Source organism: Lytechinus variegatus, chromosome 9 (assembly GCF_018143015.1).
Source record: "Lytechinus variegatus isolate NC3 chromosome 9, Lvar_3.0, whole genome shotgun sequence".
Taxonomy (NCBI): Eukaryota; Metazoa; Echinodermata; class Echinoidea; order Temnopleuroida; family Toxopneustidae; genus Lytechinus; species Lytechinus variegatus.
The window spans coordinates 11,554,015-11,560,429 of NC_054748.1; positions in this window are offsets into that span (position 1 = coordinate 11,554,015).

Below are 6,415 nucleotides of genomic sequence, written 5' to 3' on the forward strand. Positions count from 1 at the left end.
ATGTCCAGTCTTTAAGAAAAGCTCTAAATTAGTAAGATTCATACACTTAACCTTGACAAATAACCGCCAACCCAAAATGATATTACTGCTTTAGAGATTTTCAATGCTATCAAATTATAAAAGTTAGTCCACTCAATTTTGTGAACCATTCAATCTTCGGGACATCTACTGAGAAAATCTGCTCCCACATTATCAGATCCCTTGATAACCTCAACATGGAAATTATAGGACTGTAATGCCAACGCCCACCGTAAAACTCTGGGATTTTTCAATCTCGCTTGCGACAAGTATGCCAAAGGAAAGTGGTCCGTCTGCAACGTGAACTTCCTCCCATGTAAGAAGTAGGCGAACTTCTTAACAGCCCACGCTAAGGCAAGACACTCGCGCTCCACTATCGGATACAAGCGTTCGCGATCAAGTAACTTACGACTGGCAAAACAAATGGGAAACAATTTCTCTTCATGAGTTTGCATCAACACGGCGCCGATGCCGACATCAGATGCATCCGTGCGCACAACGAACTCGCTATCGATGTCCGGTAATCTAAGTACAGGAAAATGACTCAGCCTGCTCTTAAGTGTTTGGAAAGCGTGTTCATGCGCTTCCTCCCACTTTACTTTTGTAGCACTATTTTTCTTCGTGAGATCGGATAGAGGGGTAGCAATGGTGGCCATATTTGGAATAAATTTCCGGTAGTACCCCACTAGACCAAGAAATGACCTTACCTCCCTTTTTGTTGTCGGTCGGGATGACGACAACACTTGCTTGATCTTCTCTGGTGTAGGTTTCACTTCACCTTGTCCCACGATGTGTCCAAGAAATTCTACTGAGCTACATGCAGCATGACACTTGCTCGGTCGAGCAGTGAGATGACTTTCCCTTAATCGTGAAAGGACTCTCCTTACATCTTCCATATGCTCTTCCCATGACGAACTATAGATGAGGATGTCATCTATATAATGAAGGACGTGAGGGAGTTCATCTAACACCTTCCTCATCATTCTGGTAAACACAGCAGGGGCGTTAACCATGCCAAAGGGAAGTACCAAGAACTCATACTGGCCATCAGGAGTTACAAACGCCGTTTTCCCACGGTCCTCCTCGACAACAGGTATCTGCCAATATCCTTTTGACAAGTCAATTTTAGTGAAGTACTTGGCATCTCCGATATCTGCGATCAACTGATCTATGTTGGGAATTGGTTCGTTGTCGATGACTGTTTTAGCGTTGATCTTCCTATAGTCAACGCAGAATCTATTCTTCCCGTCCTTTTTCTTGACGATTACCACAGGTGATGCATAGGGCGATGTAGACTTTTCGATTACTCCCATCCTAAGCATCGTCTCTACTTCCTCTCTAATCGTCTGTCGTAGTGCTTGAGGTACTGGGTAGGGGCGTGATCTGATGTGTTCGGCCGAAGTCAACTCCACCGAATGACTAATGATGTCTGTCTTCCCAGGAACATCGGTCATGACGTCTGTGAATTCCCGGAAGAGCGCCTGCATCTGAGTTCGCATGTCGACGGGTACGTCGTCGCCAAACTCCACGTCATCGATGCTTTCGGTCTGCTCAACTGCTGGGAATATAATCCTCGCAGAACCATCACTCTCGTCACCCTCATCCACAATATGGATAGCAGCAACTTGATCAGCTGGGGCTGAAACTTCTTGACTACCATCTTCATGCTCCCTCTCGACATACCTCTTCAGTAGGTTGGCGTGATAAGTCTTCTCTTTTCCATTCACCATCAACTTGTAGTTGTTCCTAGCAACCCTCTTCACGACCTCATAAGGACCTCTCCAATGCATGAGTAGCTTATTGCTGCTAGTTGGTAGAAGTAGAAGAACTTGATCACCACACTCAAATCTCCTCTCCTTCGCCTTAACGTCGAAGTGTGTCTTGTACTTCGTTGAAGCCTTCGTAAGCTCCTTCCTAGCGAGCTCACAAGTCGACTCTAGTCGTTCCTGCAAATCAATGACATACTGATAAATTGATTTGACTTCTTCTTCTGGGACTTCTGTAGACCATAACTCCTTGAGAATAGTCATGGGTCCCCTAACAGTTCTCCCATACATTAATTCAAATGGAGAGTATCCAAGACTCTCATGTGGAACCTCACGATACGCAAACAGAAGCGCGGGTAAGTATCTATCCCAATCTTTAGGACATTCCTGACACATCCTACGCAACATTTGCTTTAGGGTCCCATTGAACCGTTCACATGCTCCATTCGCCATTGGATGGTAAGGAGTAGTGTGAAACTGGCTAACTCCTAACAATCGGGCAGCTTCTTTCATAACTCCCGAAACAAACTGAGTACCATTATCAGACAATATTTGATTAGGTACACCTAAGCGTGAAAATATTTCAACTAGGGCCTCTGCCACACGCTCAGCTTCAATTCGAGGTAGGGCTACTGCCTCAGGGTAGCGAGTAGCTAGATCAACCACAGTCAAGATATACCTATTCCCTCTATCAGTAATGGGATCTAGGGGTCCTATCAAATCTACTGCAATTCGTTTGAAACAAGTATCTATCAAAGGGGGAATTACAAGTGGCACCTTACCAATCCGTCCTTTAGGCATTGTACGTTGACATGCGTCGCAGGAAGCACAATAACGCTTGACATCGGATTGTAGTCCAGGCCAGAAGAATTGCGTCAGGATCCTGTCAATCGTCTTCCTTGTCTTCAGATGTCCAGCTAATGCAGAGTCATGAGCTAGTCGAAGAACTTGAGATCTGAACGGCTTGGGTACCAACAGTTGAGTAAACGTCTTCCCCTGGGTGTTACCTAGTGACCTGTATTCACGGAATAGAAGACCATTCTTGAAGTAAAATCTCACTTCGCTATTCTTCCCTACAAGCTTTGACTCACCCTTTTCTGCTAAATCTCTTAGTTTCTTCAGCGTTGCATCTGCCTTCTGTGCTGCAATAACATCTTCACGGGTAGCGGTACACTCCTGCTGCTTCGCCGACCCAAGACTCATAAATGGCCGATCCTTTCGTCTCTTCGTCCCTCGAGTCTCCACTCCTGCTCCTTGTTCCATCTCCTCATGGATAGTTGACTCACTCATCAACTCACTTGGTTCCTCCTGAATGATGACATCATCCTGGCTGTGTGGCTGGGATACATCATTCGGTATCTTTTCGTCTGGTACTTGAGTAACGCCTGACAAATCATCTTCTGTGGTCTCCGACGATGAGGGCGTACTCTGCTCTCTTACAGGTGTCTCCTTTATGTCATCAGGATCACTGTCACAGGGAGATCTATCCTCCTTGATGGATGACTCGCCGTCACTCGCCTCAGTGTAGATCCAGTTCTGATCCTCATCTCCAGGTTTCCTGGCACCTGTAATATTTCCGATGACTAAATCATACAACGGGTTATCAACACATAATGCTGTCACATTACCTTGGAAATATGGGGTACTAATATACAGCCTTGCCTCTAGCATCCGTCTAATTGTTCGGTCAATTAGCATACATAGCTTTGTTTTTCCTGTAAACTGAGCCTTCTCCACTAAATCCGTACGAACAATCACGCAACTACAACCTGAATCGCGCAAAACTGTTATTTTCTTGCCATTTATAATGCCATCACAAGTGGGCATATCTGATTCTACTGTGCAAGCCGTATAAAGCAACGGAATTTCATGACCACACTGCAGCTTTACCGTAGCTGAATCGGGACCAACATCTTGCGTTTGCGGTGTTGACGTATCCGGACATACGCCGACTACGCATGCGTTCACAGATTGCTTACGCGAATCCGAGCTTAACTTGCCTGACCCGTCTCTCGAATTACTGCCCTTTTTGTTTGGACACCTAGCCATAAAATGACCTGATTTACCGCAAGTATAGCAAGCTTTTGGATTAGGACTTTTGTCGCTCCAGTCCTTACTTTTACCATCTCTCAATTTGCGAGCATTTTCTTCACGGCGTGCGCGTCTACCGAAGTCAGTTGTAGCTGACACATGCGCACTCCTATATTGCTCAGCTAGCAAAATTAGCTCTGGAATGTTTTCAGGATTTCTCTCCCGCATAAATACAGACAATGAACGCTCCGAGGTCTCGTAAATGTGTTCACGAACTATTACATCCAACAACGCATCAAATGTCTTTTCTTTGCCGCTCAAATCAATGCAGCGCGTGACGTAACGAATCAAACGGTTAGCATATTGGTAATAAGATTCTTCTCCGCCTTTCTTCGCTTCGCGAAAGCGTTTCCAATTTCCTTCACTCGTAAGAGCAAAGTATTGCAATAGCATATTCTTAAGGAGATCGTAATCGGTTGCCTCCTCTGCGCTTATTGAACAATATACATCTAGGGCGGGACCTGTCAACAAGTTGCCTAGAGCAGACGCCCAACAATCCTTTGGCCATTTACTCAAAGTTGCATGCCGTTCAAAACGGTCTATGTACGCATCTAGTTCATCCGTTTTTTCTCGGAACGCTGGCATACAGGGGATTTTACTAAGACCCTCAGACGATGTCCCAATAACTTTCCTACTTTCACTTATCTTCAAATCTAACTCTTTTTGTTTCGTTACCTCTTCTAACCTTCTTTGATCATCTTCCCTCCTAAGTCTTCGTTCATCTCTTTCTATCTGTTCGTTTCTACGCTTTTCTTCGAGAACCTTGTCACGTTCTTTACAAGCAAATTCTAATAATTCTTTACCCGCTAGTCCACACACTTTACCGAATTCAATAAACTTTTCCAAATCCATTCTTTAAATTCTATTTGTTATGAACAGTACTGCAATTAATTATTTTTTCTCATCCCAAGGACATGCCCCCATTTGTCACAGGCCCAGTGCAAAAGCAAAGGACAAAAATACTCTAGAGAAAAGATAATTGCCTATGTACTGTTTACACAACAAATCACGAAAAAGAAAATGGATTGGGATTACAAATCAAATGAAATATCTTTAATTATAATTAAATTCAACACGTTCACATCTGTGAGTAATATGGCATAGCATCAAAGAATAAATTAATAATGAAAGTTCAATATTCGAATAACATAAAGTCCTTAGCTGTTATCATTTCGTTGGGGCCCATTGAAGAGAACTGACGAGATTATCGCGATCAATGGCGAATCCGAACATCGATGACTCATCACTATGACGTCACACTGGAGGGCGATTCCCGAGACTTCTGTCCCGTCCGGAGTTCCCGTACGCACCCTCAGTACTCACTGTTGCTACGGCTCTGCCTTCAGAATCTCAGTACTAAAAACCCACGTATGTGGGTTAAGAAATACACCATAGAAATCATCTAAAACTCCTTCCTGACATAGCAGCATAAAATACGATTAGCTCGTCGATAAGACAAATCCATATTATGTGTCTGCTAAAATTATAGCAAAATGAATAAAAACGATGAAGTTGATATTGCCCCTAAGGCGAAAACAAATCGAGATAAATCATGTCAGCTCCATTCAAACCAATAAAACGTAATGACCAAAATTAATAGGCCTACAGTACACGACGCCTTCAGATCGGGTTTTAGGGCGTAGTTCATTTGCCTAACAAAAGTTTTACTAGTATTTTGCATATACGTATGCGCTTCGCCTAGACGTGATGTCCAGTCTTTAAGAAAAGCTCTAAATTAGTAAGATTCATACACTTAACCTTGACCCATGCAATGTTTTGTTCACATGGTGGCAATTCGCATAAGAATATACGGGCAAATAAAATAATGACTTAGATTTATATAGCGCTTTTTATGAAATCATATCAAAGTGCTTTACAATGTGAAAAATACACACAAAAGTAAAATTAGAGATCACTAAGAAAAAAATGATTTTCTCGGAATGTGATGTGGATCTAACCCCTTTTTAAATACGGCCTTTCATTTGTCAAGATATAGAAATTAAGAGAAAGGTTAATGAAGAGGCACAACCTCCTGGGACCATGGGGCATACATGCGAAGCTGGCATTTTTATCTTGATATTTAATGGACTCTTATTGTGCTTTGATACATACATAAATTATAAATGAGATCGTTATCACCCAGCACCAAGAAAGAAAGAAAGAAAGAAAGAAAGAAAGAAGAAAGAAAGAAAGAAAGAAAGAAGAAAGAAAGAAAGAAGAAAGAAAGAAAGAAAGAAGAAAGAAAGAAAGAAAGAAGAAAGAAAGAAAGAAAGAAAGGAAGGAAGGAAGGAAGCTTGAAAGAAAGAAAGCTTGAAAGAAAGAAAGAAAAAAAAGAAAAAAACCAAAGAAAGAAAGCAACTAAAAAAACTATAAAGAAAGGGGAAAAAACTATTAAAAAAAATATTATGCACATACAAAACAAAGCAAAAATGGATTATACAACTGTGTTCATATACATAAATTAGAGATTAATATCTATTTTCACCCATCAAGACTGAGAAAGAAAAAAAGAATAAAGATAGAAAGAAAGAACGTGAAGA